Source organism: Polistes dominula, unplaced genomic scaffold, assembly GCF_049000335.1.
Source record: "Polistes dominula isolate Pdom_NZ unplaced genomic scaffold, Pdom_raw_medaka contig_73, whole genome shotgun sequence".
Taxonomy (NCBI): domain Eukaryota; kingdom Metazoa; phylum Arthropoda; class Insecta; order Hymenoptera; family Vespidae; genus Polistes; species Polistes dominula.
Window position 1 is genome coordinate 7,965,775 of NW_028300951.1, and position 21,286 is coordinate 7,987,060.

Genomic DNA, 21,286 nt, shown 5'->3' on the forward strand with positions numbered 1-21,286 from the left:
ATATAAATCGTATAGTTGTGTTATTTATTTAAATACAATCATTTAATGTAAAATAAAATTGTGATGCAAAATCTCTACCGACAGTTTGTCATGTCGGAATATTTAATTATTCCATATTCGATAGATATCGAATTGGAATGATTTTTAATGAAAAAAAAAAAAAGATTCGATAATGTTTCACGTTCGTTATTTAGAAAAAAAGAAATAAATAATTAAATGAAATCCCATTTACTCGCGATAAAGTTTCGATAATAAATGTATTTGTTCTCTTGTTATCTTTTTCTTCTTTATATATATATATATATATATTATTTTTTTTTTTTTCATATGACCGACGCACATCGAAACGTGTTATCATCCAAAGTGAATTTAATACGCTTTATAATACTCATCGATCGGTACTTTTAAAATGAGTTCGATGGCGTTTCCCAAATGCACATGCACACACACACACACACACACACACACACACACACACACACACACACACACATTGGTATATTATTTTCTGTCTAACTTTTTTTTTTCATACACCTATCGTAAAACCCATACTGATCGACATTAATTTTTATCTTAACAGGAAGAATAATTAATGACGACACCGATAGAAATAAAGTTCGATTGGATCGAACTTTTACGTAACAATAATTATATATCTATATATATATATATATAAAATCGTGCAAAAGAATCGTTGAAAAATAGAGCAGGAAAATATTCCGAACCGATTTGATGAAAAAAAAAAAAAAAAAAAAAAAATAAAGAATATAAACGTTTTAACGAAGAACTCAACTCGAATAAGAAAGACAAAAATTCATTGAACGTGTCGTTTGAAAACTTTCGAATTAGGTGTATACGTTAAAGAAATAAAAAAAAAGGAAAAAGAAACTTCGATCGTAATCCGTAACAAAGCAAGTGTCTGAATAATAATAATAATGGGGATATACTTAGATTAGAAAAACTGTAATTTTTTTTTTATATCCTGAGATTAAAAAAAAAAAAAAAGATAGGAAATCAAAAGAAAATCATGAAAATTTTAATATACGTATCTATTGAATAAAAACACCCACACACTCACATACACAAATACATAGTTATCCGTTTGTCACATAGTATATTCGGTATATAAGAACATTTTGAAATATTCAACGAGAAAGAAACGATAAAGATTTCGTCGCATGGATAAAAAATAAGAGGGTACCAATTTGTAAAAGAGAGAAATAACTTTCGGCTTCGAAACGACCATAAAAATAATGATCTTGCACGAATCGGTGGTGATCGATTGGGATATTTAAATTTTTGACGGTATATCTGAACGATGAAAAAAAAGAGAAGAAAAAAAAGTCAGATAAAGAGAAAGAAATAAAAGAAAAAGAAAGAAATAAAGAATGAGAATTTTCTCTCACTATAGTATAACGTTAACGAGCATAGAATCAGAAATTCCTTTTCGCCGAACGTGAAAATTAAATGATAATGATATCCCGAGTAAGGTTGGTAGTATGTACTACGTGACACGATATAGGTCTAAAAAGAGAATGTGTTAGAAGGAAAGAGAAATAGAAAGAGAAATAGAAAGAAAAAGAGAAAATAAAATCCTATATTTTCTCTTTTACCTCACTTGCGAATTTCTTTCTCGAGTAAATCGTATTCCTCGTTAAACGCAAAAGAGAAAGAGAAAGAGAGAGAGAGAGAGAGAGAGAAAGAAAATGATCGATGCAATGGCGTATGCGATTTATATTCTCTTTCACAAATAGATATTTAGACTTATACTTTTCTAAGATGGACGACGGATAAAATTTATGTCAATTTTTATATCATATGTTTTTGTTTCTTTTTCCTTTTCTTTTTCATCCAAATAAAATGATTTATTGTTCTCATTTATGTCAACATAATTTATTCGTGTTTTTTTTTTAATCGATTATAATATGTTAAAGTGAGGTTATAAAACCTTGAAACACAAGGTGTTCGATGTTTAATCGTAATTCGTATCAAAATAATTATTAATCTCGAAAAAATTATTTAATCAATTATATAAGTTATAATTCATTCAAATAATATACAAATATTTTTATAACGATTTCTTAAATTTATATATATATATATTCGATTATTCGAAACGTTAACGATAGTTTACAATTACGTAACGCGTTAATAATTATTCGTATGAACAATTATTTCACCCAATTAAAAGAAATACAAATGTGTCCAAATTGGCCCAATAAAACAGACAAAAAGTATTCTATAACAATCCCCCCACCCTTTCATCTCTTCACGTGCAATTATGTAATACATTAAAAATTATTTCCATCAACAAAAAGGAAATAAAAATTTCCAACAGAGACATTTTACAATTGGTCCAATAAACAACAAAGATAGATATTTCATAACAATGCAATTATGTAATACATTAATAATTATTCGTAGGAAAAATTATTACAATTAACAAAAAGAAATAAAAATTTTCAGCACAGACATTTTACAATTGGTCCAATAAAAAAAAACCAAAATATTCTATAGAATGTTATAATAATTTCCTTCTTTATCCCTTCTCAAACTCCATATACCCTAATCCCGATATATAAAAAAAAAATCTATTCTAACATGTATATTCGAGACGATTAATTCGATCAAATTGACAAAGTATAACAAAGGATACTAAAAAAAAAAAAAAGAAAAAGAAAGAAATGAAATGTATTCGATATAACAAATGAAACGTTTTAAAAAGTTGTGATGTGAAAGAAACAGAAGCTGTTAGGTTACTGGTAGAGTAATAGTAGTAGTAGTAATAATAATAATAATAATAATGATGATAATAATAGTAATCGTAGTAGTAGTAGTAGTAGCTTTGCTAACTCACTCGTATCGTCAAATTCTATTGGTCGTTAGCCTCTCAAATTCACATCAGGGGATCCCCTAATCTAGCGTAACAAACGTAACGTCGTTAGGTTGTTAAGTAAATGTCACAGGGTGCGGCTAACATTGACTACAACGAAGACAAGGACAACGAAAAGGACGACTACCAAGGGCCGAACCACCAAGGTCCAACCCCCTAAAAACTCGAACGGAACGGAACGTGTACGACCCGTTCAAAATGGTGGCTCCCGAAACCTTTCGTATTCGACATCGAGAACAATAAAAGAGAGAAGAAATAATAGGGAGAAAGAAAAATACGTGAATTCCAATGTGCCCTTTTTTTCTTCTTCTTTTCTTTCTTACTTTTCCTTATTTTTGTTCTTATTTTTATTATCGTCTATTTGGTCTAGAAACAAATGGGAAAACAAATTATGAATTATTATCGTAATTTTTCATCGAGGATTATTTTATATTGTGAATATTATTTTTTTGTCTTTGTCAAGAATAATAATTATATTTTATATTTTATATACTATTATTGTTGTTGTTGTTGTTTTTTCTTTTTTGGATTAATTCATATATTAATATCGAAGATATTCGAAAAGTACGTAATACGTTATCGGATTCTTTTGCCGTCGCTCGGAATCATTTATATTATTTCGAATGATTATTGATCTATTATATAAATTAAAAATTACATTTTTATTCTATGATACAATTTGTTCGTTCGTGAATATATACGTGTTAATAGCTTACAATGTTTGTTTGAAATTTTCTTACAAATTATCTTAGCAAAATTATTCATCCCTGTTTGTAAAATGACTTTTTAAATTATTAATAAAATAATTTAAGATCGTATGATTTAATTAATCCCTATATTAATAAACTAATCGTATTCCTACAATTTTTTTGAATTTCATATTCATTAAAAATTTAATTAAAAACGTCGAATAAGAATTTACGATTAAATTTATCAAATATTATATATCGAAGATGAGAACATTTGTATTTCGGAAAAAAGAAAAAAAGAAAAAAAGAAATTGAGCTTCATTATAAAAAATATGCGTTTAACTATCAAGAACTTCTATGAATTTTTTTTTGACAATTCGATCTTTAGATTTGTATCAATCATCGAGATGTTTATCGTAAAACCAAAAAAAAAAATAAATAAAACAACGTTAAACTAACTAGAAGATTATTCGAATGATTATTATTGGTTTCTTTCACACTCCCTGACTTTCTCGTAGGGTTTAACAGATGTCCGTTTCTCACGTTAAAGGACAATCGAGATTCCAATCTACGTTTTGCTCGTTTAGCTGGCGTGAGTTTGGTTGATTCCCTTTGGGATAACGATGGTTAACAACTGAAACGAAACGTTTAAGAATGACGCTTTAATATAGGGTGTTTTTACAAAAACAAAAATAAAAACAAACATATTATTTAATTCTACAATACGTTTAAATTCAAATTCGTTTGTATTATCTATCATTAAAACAAAAACATAAATTATGATCAAGTTTAAAAATTTCTATTCTATCATATGTTTTACGATTATTAATTAGGTGTATAGATCTAAAGATTTTTATGATGTTATTAATTGTAAGATTGTAATGAATTTATTTTTTATGATCATTTTCAATAATTTTAAATATGATTTAATATTGTTGTAATGGAGTTTTATGATCTATTAACGCGTTCAACGAATTTTATGAATTGTATGGTGATATTCGAAATGGTGGTTTATTATTCTCGAACATGGGAAAATTTTAAGATCGTTTAAAATGATTTTAAATGTGTTATAATATTTGTTACATCATATTATATGATTTAGATATGCGTTGAAGTTTTTAAATCATGTTTAATAATTATTATTAATATGATCTAATATTTTAATCACGTGGTTATTTATGTTCGTAAATGTATACAAGAAGTTTCACGATACTTGAATATGTTTTATCACGATGTTCTATGATTTTTTAACCTAATTCAAATTCTAAGATATGTTGAAACACATTTGAAATAAGATTTATTATATTTCACATCATATTCTATGATTTTTAAATATATTCAAGTTTTACGGTCATATTTAAGAATTTTTAAATACTCTCTAATATTTCTATCATCGTATTTCACGATTTTTAAACGTGTTAAAGTTCTAAGATCATGCTCGAAGATGTTATAAACATGATTTAATATTTTCCTCATGATATTCAATTGCATATAAAAGTATTTTAATTTTAAAATCATTTAAAAAAGATTTGAAATATAAACTAATACTTTTTTAACAACCTGTTCTATATGATTTATAAATATATTTAAGTATTATAATCACTTAAAAAGATTTTTAAAATGATTTTATATTCTCATGATCATGTCTAACAATTCTAAGACATGTTCAAGATCGTATGATTTATATTCAAGTTCTACAATCATGTTCTAAGATTTTAAGAATGATTTAATATTCTCATGATTATGTCTAATGATTCTAAAACATGTTCAAGATCGTATGATTTATATTCAAGTTCTACAATCATGTTCAAGATTGTATAATTTATATTCAAGTTCTACAATCATGTTCACAGATTTTAAGAATGATTTAATATTCTCATGATTATGTCTAATGATTCTAAAACATGTTCAAGATCGTATGATTTATATTCAAGTTCTACAATCATGTTCAAGATTGTATAATTTATATTCAAGTTCTACAATCATGTTCACAGATTTTAAGAATGATTTAATATTCTCATGATTATGTCTAATGATTCTAAAACATGTTCAAGAACGTATGATATATATTCAGGCTTTACATTCATGTTAAAAAACCTAAAAATGATTTAACATTCTCATGATTATGTCTAATGACTCTAAAACATGTTCAAGAACGTATGATTTGTATTTAAGTTCTACAATAATATTCAAGGATCTTAAACATGATTTAACATTCTCATGATATTAATCTAACAATTCTAAATCACATTTAAATAACTTTGATACTAATAACTAAAAAAAAAAAATAAAAATTAGAAACTAGAAACTAATACAAACAAAATCCTCTTAAACGTGTAACATCTTGAAAAACGAAAAGGAACCATTACAAAAGAAACTCCTAGGACTAATAACAATTTTTTGGCAAATAAGATATTTGAAAAGTAATATATATATTGTAAGAAATATAATATATAGTAAATCATATAGAATTTTAGTAAAGAAAGTCAAAATGTGTAAAATATAAAAAAGATGAGCATAGATCGAATGAATTAGACGAATGCATAAAGAGAAAGAGTGAAAAAGAGATAGAAAAAGAGAAAGAAAGAAAAAGTGAGAAAGAGAGAGAGAGAGAAAAAGAGAAAGAAAGAAAGATAGAAAGAGAGAGCACGATAGTGTTCTCTCTTTAGTCGTCTCTTTCCACTCAGCCATCAATCTCTCTCTCTCTCTCTCTCTCTCTCTCTCTCTCTTTCTGCCAGCACTCTAAACACTGTCACTAATTCCTCAATGTTCTTTTCTCAGCGTTCGTTCCGTCTAATGCCACCTGGAGGCTATGCTACGAGCGCAAAGCGGGAGATTATACGCGGGAGTAAAAAAAAGGGTAAAAAAAATCGACAGAAAGAGAAAGACAGAGAGAGAGAGAGAGAGAGAGAGAGAGAGATAGTGTGTGTATGTGTGTGTAGAAAAAAAACGCGAAAGCCACGAGGCCCACGAGGAAAAAGGAAAGAAGAAAAAGTATCAGAAGTAGAAGAAGAAGAAAAAGATATGGTGATTGTGTTGGTATATTGGTATTGGTGGATGATGCTGAGTGCATAAGTGAGAAAGAGATAAAGAATGAAAATAAAGTGAGAAAGAGATAGGATAAAAGAGAGAAAGAGAGAAAGTACACACGCGCGCACGTTGCCTACGTATGGCCGACGTTGACGTCGACATGGGGGTGTAGAGGGTGTTACGAGTTGCCAGGGGAGAGGGAGGGAGGTGGGAGGTGGAATTTTACAGTGCAACAATCCACAAGGAACGGGAAAATAATTGCAGGTTCCGTCAACGAGTAAGAGAGAGAGTAAGGGAGTGAGTGAAAAAGAAGAGAAAAAAAAGCTTACATACATTTATATATATATATACATACACACACACGTATATGTGTGTACGCATATTACACACATATATTTACTGTCACAGCAGCAACAGTAGCAGCAGCAGCAGTAACAGTAACAGCAACAGCAACAGCGGCGGCAGCAGACAGACAGACGTATATTTACGCATACATAAAAAAACAAACATATATATATATATATGTATATATGAAATATGAGTGAGATAGGCTATAGGAGGGAAAGTTCGAGCGTTATTCTTCGAACCGAGAGAAACTAACAGCAAACAGCAATAGCAACCTTCTACCGATTCGAATATACGTTGATATTGGTGTGTTAGGGGGAGGGGGTAAGATGGGGGTGTTAGGTATTGGGTGGTTGAAAATGTTGGTGTTGTTGAGATGGTGCTAGATGGTATATTGGTATGTGTACATGTGTGTATATGTATGAGTGCTTACGAGAAGAACGCCTTGGGTGCGACCGAGACGGAGAGATCCAATTAAAAATATTACACATTACCCGCAACACCGCTAAAATGTATTTACTGTTTTAAAAGCGGCCCGACGGAGGGGCGCCCCGACCAACCCCCAACAACACGAGGACTACCCTTCCACTTTTTTCTCTACCACATAAGTTCTTTTCTTTTTTTTTCACTTGCCTTCTTCGATGTTCCTTCCAAATGCACTTCTCTCTTTCTCTCTCTCTTCTTTTTTTCTCTTTTACCCTTTCTGTATATGTGTGTGTGTTATTGTCATTATTATTATTATTATTATTATTATTATTATTGTTACTTATTTTTATATTTATTTTTAATTACTAGGAATGGGATTTAGGCTCGCGATCAATGTTGGATGATCAAAATGATTTCTTTTTTTTTGATTCTTTTTTTTTGCGAACTTTTGTTTAAAAATACTTAAGATAGATGATAGCGTTGAATTTGTATTTTTTTTTTTTTAATTTTTTAAACGACGACTCTGAAGATTATAAATTTTTCCCCATAATTTTATTTTTGATCGATTAAAATTAAATGAAATTATTTGACGATGAAGACGACAATGATCTTCTCGACTTTGGATTATTTCGAGATGGATCGATTATAAAAACGTAAACAGGAAGTATCGAATGTACAATGAGGATAAAAGGATTTTATAAATAAAGGATAATGGATCTTCTCCGATTACTTTCTCTAGCCTCACGTGAGTTATCGCGCTTATGCTTGTGGTTTTAGGTTATTTTTTTTTTAAAGAATGAGTTAGAGAGACATAATAAATCGAGAAGAAAAAATAAAACAAAAAAAGAGAAAAGAAAAAAGGAAGAGGAAGAAGAAAAAGAAGAAGGGGAAGAAAAAAGAGGAGAGAGAGAGAGAGAGAGAGAGAGAGAAGAAAAAAAGAGGGAAAAAAAGGTTTTGGCGATTCGGATCGATGGCCAGAGCCGATATTGAAGGTGACATGTTTTGAACACACACCCCTTTCATCGTCTTTGCTCCTACGAAAATTTCTATGAGAGTATATTTACGAGCTGGTTTCTTCCCACGTGCTTACTTACAACACATTACTCAGATAAAGGGATATACGTGTCGTGTTACTCGCCATTCTGTCGACCGCGAACCACCGCGCGAACCGGAAGAAATTTTGACCGGTGGTGATAGTGGGAGGGAGGGGTATTTGGGGACTGGGGGGAGGTTAAGGCCCCCCCTTTCTTACACCCCGAATGAAACTCGAAACGAATCGGAACTAAGCGAATGAATCGAACGATTCTTCTTTCAATTTTCTTTTTATCATTTTTAACGTCGGATATTCGATTTAGTGGCAGGAGGTGAGGAAAGGGTTAGGGTTTTTTATTTTTTATTATTCTTCTATTCTTTCGTATTACATCCTGAATAGATCTTCCGATCGATTATCGGTAATAGATATTTCTTTTGTCTATTATTTCTTGTCTTTTATTATGTATGTACATATATTTTGTTTGTTTGTATATTTGTTTGTTTATCAACAATTCTTTTAATTTTTTTTTATGGATTAATAATTAAATATCGATGATCATTTCACGAGTACGATTAAAAATATGGATAACACAAAATTATAATTTTATTATCACATTTGTTGGAATAACATTTTACGACGATCATTCTTTGAAAATTATTGTATTTTAAAATAAAAATAATATGTTGTAGGAATAAATAATCATGGTATGGATATAATATGAGCGTGACATTACATATCCTGCCAGGTATCGTTTGAATAAGTTAATTAGAACAGGTAGGGCTTTCAGTTTCAGTCTCGAAACAAAAGGGCTTCTCTCACTGTCAAACCTCCTAACGAAAATAAGAAGCATTGAGAAGAAAAAGAAGAAGAAGAAGAAGACGAAAAAGAAGGTGTGAGGAACAACCATCCCTGTGTGTAGAAGTTTCTACTGCTTTTGGTATGACACCAACACGTTTTTTTTTACCAGTACACAAACGTTCATTGGTTCTTTTCTTTTTTGTATATTTTTTATTTGATGAATCATTATTATTATTTACTATTATTATTATTTTCTTATAGAATAGATTTGATCCATGTTTATGATGGATAATGTAATAGAAGAAATATATTGTAAAAAAAAATGATGAAAATGAAGAATAAAGTTGCAGATGAAAAAAATGTGAAGATGAAGGAAAAGTTGAAGATGAAGGAAAAGTTGAAGATGAAGAATAAAAAATAAAAAAAGAAGAAGAAGGGGGATGAAGATGGGAGGATGTACAATAGATATATGTATGAAAATTAGGCGACGGACGATTTTAGTTTTCCCTTTCCGTTCAGTTTCCCCATACTGAGTGTGAACTTTGAGTGCACTCCGAAGGAAAGAAAAGAAATTCTCTCTCACTTTCTCTTATTCTCTCTTTTTAGTTCGTTCTCTTTATCTATCTTTTTATCTTTCTAGCTTGCTGCTAGATATATATATATGGATAGGTTACAACATATACAAGAAAGCGCACGCACGCATGCACGCACGCCATTTTTGAATACGAGGAAGACACTCCTTTTCGTATTAATTAAAAAAGCCGATGCGCGACGAGACGCGATGGGACATCAAAGAGAATTCCTTTTCGACTTCTCGCACGATGTCATCGCGAAAACGAAATAATAAAGAACGCTACGCTTCCTAATGGGATGGATGGTCGCCTCGGGGAAGTCACGCTAAGCAATGCCTCGAAAACTCCATCGTATTATCATATATTTCTGTTTTTTTTTTCTTTCTTTCTTCCTTTTTTCCTTCTTCTTCTTCTTCTTCTTCTTCTTTATTTTTCCTTCTCTTAAGTTTTTTTGTACGTTCGTTCGTTTGTTTGTTTGTTTGCTTGTATGTTCCTTTTTTGCTGACGTTGTTAAAAAGTGCAACGACTGTTGTTGCACCTATCTCCTAAACCTAACATATAACCACCCCCATCCCTCATCCTAACCCATTACATTCCACTTTTTCCATCATCTATCTCACGACGATTATTGTTATACGCGATTTGTTTGTTTCTCTCAACGAAAGAGTAACGTCGTAAATAAAAATTATAAAAATTAAATATAGAGGGAGTGGGAAAGGGAAAGAGGGAAATGAACATTTTATTTGTTAACTCACGTGAATTCGAATGAATAAAATAAAAAAATAAAAGATTGAGAGAAACAATTTTTAAACTATCCGATTTATGCTTCACTCGATAATTTCTTTCTTTTATTTATTTCTAATATATATATGTATACATATTCTTGTAATCCAAAGAATTATTATTGTTGTTGTTGTTTCGATAATGAAATTTTTTCACATTTTGCCATCAGGAAATAAATACCTTTAGCGATTAGAATCGGGCGAGCGTGAAGTAATCTTCTCTCTGTTGAAAAATTTCCATAAGCATTACACACGGTCTCGCGAGGTGAGAAACGTAATGACCGGAGGAATCGTCGAAGCAACAATCTTTACCTTGCAACGTGTTAATGAGAGAGAAACAGAAAGAAAGAAAGAAATAAATAAAGAAAAAGAAAGAGAAAGAGAATGAGTGAAACGAGTTAAAATACGCGTGAAAAATATTTTTCACGGAAAACCTCGTTACCAATGTAATACAGAAAAAAGAACAAAAATTAAATAAAGAAAGAATAAGAGACTGTGTAATAACAAAAATGTGTAAAATTCATAATGATAATGAAAAAAGAAAGAAGAAAAAACAAGTTAAGGTAAAGTAAGTTAAGGTAAACGTAAAAGGAACAATGTTTTTGTTAACAAAATCATCGTTTAACGAGAATGAGTGGGGAAGAAAGAAAATCTGATTGAAAAAGAAAAAAGAAAAGAATAAAATCGAATACGATTAGATATATCTCGATATATTTAAAAAGATCATTGAGAAGAATATCAAAAAAAGTATATGCAATACTGTAGGATAAGTTTAGATGACGGGAATGGGTCTATGGGGCCCATATCCTTCTCTCGATAATATCAAAAGAGCGTGTGTTTGATACTCGCGTGCGATAATGTACGTGACTTTGCATATATTATCTTGACTGTGAGTTGAAGAGAAATAAAAAAAAAGAATAAAAAAAGGAAAAGAAAAAGAGAAAGAGAGGGTGTATAAAGTCAGAGGGGTGGACGAGAGTGAGCGAACCCCCACCCACTCCATCCACCCACTCACTCACCCACTACCACTGATGCCGCGAAAGCCCTTTTTCTTTTTTTTTTTTTTACGGGACGCCCATATATATATATACGAAATGGTGGTAGTAGTGGTAGTAGAAGAGCGGCGAGCGGCGTATAGAAAAATGCACGATATAAAAGGAAAAACTTTTCTTTGGGCTCTGATTGGCGGTTGCCGTGGCAACACCCGGGCCACCTCGGCCTCTAATTATTTCCAGACACTGAGAATCGAACGAGCTCTCTCTCCCAGCAGCTCGCGCCGAATAGCTCGACACACGGCCCCAAGCACCACCACCACCACCACCACCAACCACCATCACCACCATCACCATCATCACCAGCAAGCACAGACACGCGGACACATTTTTCTCACCCTATCTCTTTCTCACTCCTTTTTTTTTAACACCCTCCGTAGTGGTACCCCCTCCTCCTCCTCATCCTACTCCACCACTACTGTCAACCCCTCCCTCCCCCAACTCCATTTATCTCTTCTTCCTTTTCTATCATCCCTCCCCCGACCCCTCTTATCCTCCACCCAATCTCCACCACCTTCACCACCTTCCACCTCTTCCTTCTTCTTCTTTTTCTTCCTATTTTTCTTCTTCTTCTTCACTCCTGCCATCTCCCACGGGGATTCCTACATATTATGGGTAAAGTTGAAACGAGTAGTTGGAAGAAGAAGGAAACGTAAGGCACGCCGTAGGGAAACGATAAGAGAACAGGAAACAAGAGAATGATAGAAGAAAAAGCAGAAGAAGAAGAAGAAGAAGAGAAAGAGGAAGAGGAGGTGGGGGAGAGGGTGGATCCGGAAGAGACTAATGGCGTCGAGACTTCTCTTATTCGATATCGATACGAATCACCACCGCAAAAGCTTTTGGACCCAACGCAGAAGCAGCAGCAGCAGCTTCTTTTCACATTCATACCATCCATCTTTTGCTTGCCCATTTTTCGTTACCACTACCAATTGCGAGTAGGAGGAAGAGGGTGGATGGGGGATACCTTCTTTCATATTTTCCACTTAATTTCTTCTTATCTTTTTTGTGTTCTTTTCTTCATCTATTTTTATCATTTAATTTTATTCAATATTATTTGTTTTTGTTCTCATCCTGACTGCTGTTGAAACGCATATATGCGTTTGATAAAAGTTACCAGTTTGAATTATTTCAACTTATATAAGGTGTTTGTCAATATTAATGTTAAATAATGTAATGTTGATTTGATTCTTGTGTCTCACATGAAAATTATATTTAGAAAGAAACAATTTAATTATTAAATATAATTTATTATTAGATATTTGATTAACAGAAAGAAAAGTAGTCACACTGATAATAAACTATACCGTTCCTAGAAAACACTACGACTAAAAGTTATTCAGCATTCAAAAGGATTAAAAAAACATAACGTATCATTTCTTCTAATTTTCAATTCAAAATTTAACAAGTTCCGATGTTATTTGATTATGGTGTTTACAGTCCGTATATGGCTGCCGTCGGAGATGCAGAGACAAATCCTGATGGTGTTACTATACCAATTTATTCAGGGAAGTATAGAGGATGGAGGGTTCAAAAGATTAGACGAATAATGAAAAACAATTTGACAAAGTAAAATGGCAAATTCTTTTTCTAACTCGTACGTCAGTACGAGTAACTCGAGTTATCAAACAAACAAACAAACAAAATAACAGAAACGTTGGAACAAAGATAGGGGGGTTGAGGGTAAAAAAAAGAAAAATATGGGAAGAAACGTATGAAAGCAAAAAAAAAAAAAAGAAAAAAGTTAGGTGTAAAAGTGTTGGAGAAGAGTGTTAGGAGGGTGGAAGTGGAAGAAACTTTAGCAAGAAACGTGCTGAGAGTAAAAGTGGACAATACCTACGGGCCCGTGATAATAGCCATTTTCGTTGACGCTGCTAACGACCAAAGTACAAGCTCATTGTTCAATCTCTTACTCAGGGTAGCAATGATACACTATACCATGACGACGACGACGACGACGATGAAAATGATGATGAGGATGATGATGATGATGATGATTCTTATTCTTCTTCTTCCTTCTCGAACGAATGAGTTCAGCCTACCGCGAAAATTCTCTCACGTTTGCTTGCTTTCTTTCTTGTTTACTTGCTTGTTTGCTTGGTTACCTTGTCTTGTCTTGTCTTGTTTGTTTGATTGTTTGTTTCTCCCAGTGTTCCTGCCTTTTTCTCGGTTTCTCGCGATTCTATTCTCAAATGCCCCCATCATCCATCGTTTCCCCTATTTTCTTTTTATTTTTTTGTTTTTCCCCCCCCTTATTTGTTTCATTTTTTTTTCTTTTTTTTTCCAAAACATCGGACTACCAACAAATGCATCTCCACCTCACTCTTCCTATTTTAATATATAATATATGAAAAAGAAATTTTAAATAGGAGAATAATATTCGAATCGTCGACGTGTTGGTTTGTTAAAGGGTGAGAATAATTTTTTTTTCGAGGCTTTTCTTTTGAAATTATTGAAAACAAAGTTTTCAATAATTCTTGATTCAACGTTTAACGAATCAATTAATTAATGGATAATTATTATTATTATTGCGAGATGAATTCTTCGAAATATCGAACGAATTCTATAAAGAATAAAAAACAAAACAAATCCAACAAACACATACAAAAAAGAAGAATTACATTCATTTAATTGATAATCAATCATCAATCTTTTTTATTATCAATTTATTATGAGTATATGATAAATAAATAAATAAAAGAATAATACAACCTATCGTATTATTATTTTTGTTCGACAATGTGAATATTATTAAAAAAATTATTTAAGTATCATTGATATATACACAAACTTGTTCTAATTTCTAACGATACGCGAAATAAAACGTTAATTCACATAGATACGAATCGTACTGATATAAATTTTATAATTAATCATCTTCGAAAGAATTACCAACACAATGAAAGGAAAGGAATAGGAAAAAGGAAAGTTTAATATTTTTGTTCATAAAACAATTCGCCATTTGAAAAATCTCAACAGTAATAAATAAAAATTCAACATACACCGGTAATAAAAATACTCAAATAAGAATATAACATATAACAATCTGATCCAATCGTTTAAAACCAACATTGTCGTGTTAGTATGTCAGAAATAAAAGAATTAATATCGATATTAAATCTTTGGACACAAAAATCCTCCCCTCATCGGTTTCTGTGGATGGGATGGATGTTGGTTGCATCTTTTTCCCATAGAACGAACAGACTTAACCAAACAGAATGACAGGATCTTCAAACAGAAATGAATGAGATGTTGAAAGAAGAAGTAGTAATAGTAGAAGAAAAAGAAGAAAAAAAAAGAATAATAATAAGAAGAAGAAGATGAAAATGAATGAGAATAAGAAGGAGGCTTGATCGAATCGCACCTTTCAAATTTTTTATTTCTCTGTCTCTCTCTATCTTTCTCTTTTTCTGAGAAAAGAGAAAAAGAAAGAAAAAAGAAAAGTGAAGTATATACTCGAGGTAAACGATGTAAACTAACGATAGCCCAAAACGACTACGACAAAAGATGGACGTTTCAATGCGGATTGTATGTGGTTAAGGTAAAGAAGGGATGAGAGGGAGGGGGAGGAGATAAAAGAGAGAAGGAGGGTTAGAAAAATCTTATAAATCGGTATAACAGAAAAGTAACAAATATATATATATATATATAAATATACACATTTATACGTAGATTTCGATTTATATTCGTATGTACACACACACATACAGGTTCTTTTATAATTTATAAATGCAGTTACGTGAGTGTTCATGTATGTGTGTATGTGTATTTAGAGAATGAAAAAACATTTATAAGTGACGTTGATTTTTCAAGTATTTGAAAATATATCCCTAGACGAGATATATATATATATATGTATATGGGGTTCTGCGTGAAAGGTGAAATAAAATAAAATAAAATAAAAAAAAGGATGAAAGAAAAGAGAGGATAAGAAAAAGATCGAGAGAAAGAGAAAGAGAGAAGAAGGGATAAAATGAAAAGGCGTCTTGACAAGTTCCTAGGACCGCAGCAGCAGCAGACTACTCTCACATCTCAAATTTCAAAACTCGATTCTTCGACAAATTAGCTCGGACATTGGGGGAGGAGGTGACGAAACGTCGTCCACAGTACGGGGGAGACCCGTTTTCGCTCGATTATATTTCCTATAGGGCCCCATCGTGGGGACGTGCCCAAGTATAATTTTTCTTCTTTCGGATTTTTTGCTGCGATCTCGATGTCTCATGGTAAAAAGAAAAAGAAGAAAAAGAGAAGAGAATAAAAAGAAAATAAAAAAAAAAAAGAAAAAGGAAAAAAAAATGTTTACGTACACTACGCGTTAGTTCGTGGATGAGTTTATGCAGCACGTGGTTAAATGTGTGCGTATACGTATAAGAGTAAGTGTGGGTGTACGTGTTACGTGTGTACACACGTGTATACAGGTAAAAACACCGGAAGACGACGATTACGAAAACGTTTTCATTTCGTTTCATTTCTTTTCTCATATTTTTTTTCTTCTTTTTTCTTTTCCTTTTTTTTTTTTTTATTATTGTACATGATTCTTGACACGTAAAATACAAGAAAAAAAACATAAAAAATAAAAAAACAAGTAACTAGAAACTAAAGTTATAATTACGTTCTTGTTTTTCTTTTTTTTCGTGACATTTCCCGATAGAAAATAATCTTACGATTAGATTTTACGATTTCTAACGATCGGGTTGAGTTAGTTGGGTGGATGATTGAGAAAGTAGGATTGGTTTGATGAAAAATTTTGATCAAATGGATTTAAAGAGGGGGAAGAGGAAAAGATGGAGGAGTGGGGAGGTGAGGAAAACACGAAAACATTTCGAATCATCGGGAAAGGGTCTAACCTAAGTACGATCAACGAGAAGTTTCTGTTTTATAAATAATCTAACGAATTTCTATCTTTCTTTCTCTCTCTCTCTCTCTTTCACTCATTCTTTCTCTGTTTGAATATTAATCATTTTCGAAGTAAAAGCAGTTGGTTGGTTGGTACGCTCTTTAGGAAATCGCGACTTCGTAAATAATGAAAGCGTCGAGGCACAACGATTTAATTACGACGCTCGGCAAAGTTCTTCCCTTGAGTTTACAGACGTATTCTTAACAAATGTACGAGCACACCAGTAATTGCGATAAAGAAATACAAGTACTCCTAACGAACTCCTCATTAATACTTCGGTAAAAAAAAAATATATGTATATATATAAAAAGAAAACACAGAAAATAAACCAAAAAATACATTACAAAAAAGAAATGAAAGAAAACGAAAGACTACGACCCCCCTTTCTCCCCCACTACTCTATCCCCCTCTATCAGAATCATAGCAACATTTTGGATGTTGGTCAAATTTGTATTCTTGCAATTGGTATGAATTAATTTCCCACCCACATCAATCCTCCTCTTCTTCTTTTTGTTTTCCTCTTTTAAACGATGATAAACACGATTTTATCTTTCATAAAGTATATTTTTTTACTAACAAATTTGTATAAATAATACGATTCCTTATTAATAATTTTATCTTTAGTTTTACGATTATCTTTTATGTCAACGTTAGGTATAACAATTTTATTATGAACATAATACTTTTTACGGTGGAAATTATTCAATGAAATAAGTATTATTACATTTTATTACGATTTTTATCAAACAATAAAAAGAAATTAGATTTGAAATTAGAAATAAAAACAAAAAGATCATATAGATTAGAGCAATACATCGTATTTCTGTAAAATACTTTTTTCAAATGGATATTTCAGTTTTCCGGAATAAAACGACGATTATTATTACGATTGTAAATTTTTGACTGTTACGTGTGTACGTTAAATTTCATCGATAATAAAAATATCATTGATTGTAATCCTATAAATATACTTTCGATGTATATTTATCAGTATACAGTTTTTTTTGAGTTGACCAATGAGTTATGCCAAAAAGGGGTTAGGCTTACGTTGCCGACGGATCGTGTTCGTTCGAGATCCGTCGCCAGACGAACGTATAATTTCACCGTTTATTATTTTTTTCATAAAATAATTACGCACAATTTTTATCAATCGTTTCCAAGAAAATAAGAAAAAAAGAACAAAAAGAAAAAACTAATAACAAAATGTCAACAAATTCCAATCTAATAATATCCACGATAGAACCAACACACTGATTGAAACTTTATTCGATAATTATTGGTTATCTTCAATGACAAACAAAAATGAACGTTCGATTTGTACGGTTAAAAGGAAAATTCTTTCCAAAGTTTTCCCTATAACCACCCCCATTATAAACCCCCTTCGGAAAAATTGTATATAACAAAAAAAAATGTTTAATAAATGTTAAGTTGTTTAATTAAAGAAAAAAGAAAAAAAAAGAAAAGATTACTTTTCGTTGAGAAGTAGTAAAAGAAGAAGAAGAAAAAGAAAAAAAAAAGAAAGGAACCAACGTAAACATACTTCACGGAGCATTGGAAAAATTGAACCATAAATATATATGTATATATATATATATATATGTACCTTCACATCGAAAGAAGAATCGAAAAATTCGACAGATTTTTACATGAGTATTCGATTGTATTCTATTATAAGTTTGTAACGATAGAAAAGCACGTGAGAAGATGAGGAGGAGGAGGAGGAGGAAGAGGAGGTGAAGGAGGACATTGAAATCCCGATGGACAAAAGTTTCGTATCGTCCTCTACCACCAGCACAACCACCACCACCTTCTCTTCGTCGTCGCCGTCATCGTAGCCCGTGGTCCTTCGTCCTTCGTCCAACGTTGGGTGTCCAAACATTGTCGAGCGCAGATGTTTTCCCCGACGCCCCTTTTTAACGCGCCCAAGAACTGTCCGTATATCACAATACTACTTTTCCTTGAATTGTTATGCGAAAAACTTTATGAAATCTCACGAACGACAAATATTTTACCTGTTTTTTTTTGCTTTTACCCCTCGCGAACCTAACCTCCCCTTCCTCCTCCTCCTTCTTCTAGATTCTTCATCTTCTCTTATTTCTATTACTAGCTTTTTAAAATGACGATAGAGACACGGGTTTTTCTATTTATTTTTTTATATTTTTCTTCGTTTACCTGATTTGAGGGTTCGTGTTACACGTAAACGTAACGAGATATGGTAGACATATTCAAAAATTTCATGCTGTTTGTTGGTTTATTTTTTTTTCTTTTTTTTTGTAAATGTTCTCAACCCTCTATAAATTAAACCTTGATTCTTCTTTTATATATATATTTTTATTTCAAATACGTTACTTCTTGTATATCGAAGTAAAAAAAGTTTTGACAAAATAAATTCTAATCAAATCGATCTGATATATTTATCAATAATCGAGTTTGAGGTTATGTAAAATTTAACAAGCGTTAAGATGATTGGAAGACGATGATTCAATATAGAAGATTAAGAATCTAATTAATTAATTAATCAACTAACAAAAAAATAAAGAAAGAAAGAAAAGAGAGAAAAGAAAACATAGTAACAAACAAAAAAAAACAATAATAAGACATACCGATCCGAGTGATTCCAGTAAAAAACAATCATCGACGATAGATCGTGTACAAAGTTGAATATAACTTTTAAAAAACGACGAGAACGACGACGACAACGTTTAAGTCCCATGGTGGTTTAAAAAAAAAAAAAGGTGTGAAGATGATGAGACTGAAAAAAGTACACAAAAAAAAACCCAAAAGAAAAAAAGAAAAAACCAAGGAAGAAGAAGAGTAGTTGTAGAAGTAGTAGGAGGAGGACAACAACAAAGAGGGAGAGTACTACGAGGATAAAGGGATGTGAAAAAGAGAGGAAAGAAGAAGGACGAGGATGAGAAGAAGGAAGAGTAAGAGGAGGAGGAGGAAGAGGAGGAGGAAGAGGAGGATAAAAATCGGTGTAAGAGAGACGCGTGTAAGAGTAATCTGACGCCACGTACCGGTGGCAAAAAACTAAACGCAGAAAAGGGGCCTGAGCCTCATGTCGTCGCTAGGTTCGTCCAGTATTTCGAAAAGCACGGCCCCGTTGTTTCAAGCTACCTCCACCTCACTCTCCTCTCTCTCTCTCTCTCTCTCTCTCTCTCTCTCTCTCTCTCTCTCTCTATACTTCTCTTCTAAACTCACAGAGGTTTTTTATTTTTTTCCCCGTCTCTCTTGCACCCCGGGGCTATCGATCTATTTCCTTCTCTCCTCTTAGGAATTGGTATTATGAGTGTGTTCGCTGTTGCTCGAGGAAATATATAACGTTCGCGAGTGTTATAACACTGCGTTATGTATACACATACATATATACACGCACACAAATCTATATATATATATATATATATAATTATTTATTTGAGTGTGTGTTTGTGTGTAGAAAGATACACACACATATATATACAAATGAAAGAAACACACAAGCATACCATACATACTCTCGAGTGGCGGTCGCTAATGCGTGCTGAATGTACCGGAGAGTTGGAGGTAGAACGCGAATATACAGAGAGAGGGGGTGTACAAAGTGAGAGAGAGAGAAAGAGTGAAGCAGGAGGAAAGGGAAAAGGGGGAAGAGACGTTGGCAAAGGAGAAATCATTAAAAAAATTCGAAAACAAAGGAAAGAGGCGTGCCTCTAGCCAAGATGGCCGTACTAGTGGCAGCCCGGAGGTAGGAGCTTTTAATTAATGCAAAAAACTTGGTATGACGGTGGGGAAAGGGAGTTGGGTTGGTTGGGTTGGGTTGGATGTACGTGCAAGCGAACGAACGAACGAACGAACGAATGTTAGAGAAAGAAAGATAGATATAGGATATCAAGATATGAAAGAAAGAGATACCTGTATAATAAAAGAAAGAAAAAAAGAAGAAATGAACATGGGGATCGACGAGGTGGTCTTCTCCAACCCCTTACTTCAACCACCACTACTACCACCACCACCACCTCCACCACCCACCCCTTTTTCTTCTTCACTCGCTCACTCTTTTACCTCCTTTTCTCTCTCTCTCTCTCTCTCTCTCTCTCCCTTTATCATTGCTTTCTTTCTTTCTTTCTCTTACACTGGAAGCCACCGATCGGCCACTGCCAACGTTAAACTACAAAACTCGCGAGAACTCGCGACTTCTCGGCAAGACTGTACCCACAATGGGGTAGATGCGTCCTTTGTACGTTCCACCCTTCGACAAACTAAGGGGTGGGGATATCCAAACGGATCGGGAGAGAAAAATCTATCTCGGGGAAGGGGTAGGTAGTGTATATGAACGAGATAAGTTCGGTATAGTGAGACCTTGCAAATGTTAGAGATCACAATTATTTTTTTTTGTTCTTTTCTTGTTATCGTCGCCATATTGATGAACAATTTTTTAGTAAATTAAATTGATCGTTCGTTAAGGGTAATATCTAACTGTTATCAGGGGGGAGGGGTAGGGGTGAATAACTTAATCGAGATTAAGAGTTTGATAAATATTTTTTTGTTTTTTTTTTCTTAGAACTAATGTAATAATGTACATATATACATATATGCATATATAATATTGTTTTTGTATAATTAAGAATTGGAAAATAAAAAAAAATAAATGTTGCTATACGTTGTGTTATCAGCCAGGAGCTAGACAGCGGCTTTGTTTTTGGGCTTCGAGCGTCGGGCGCCGGGCGTTGGGCGTCGAGTGTCGGGCGCCGTGCTGCACCAACCGCGAAATCAACATGGCTGAGAGGGGCGCA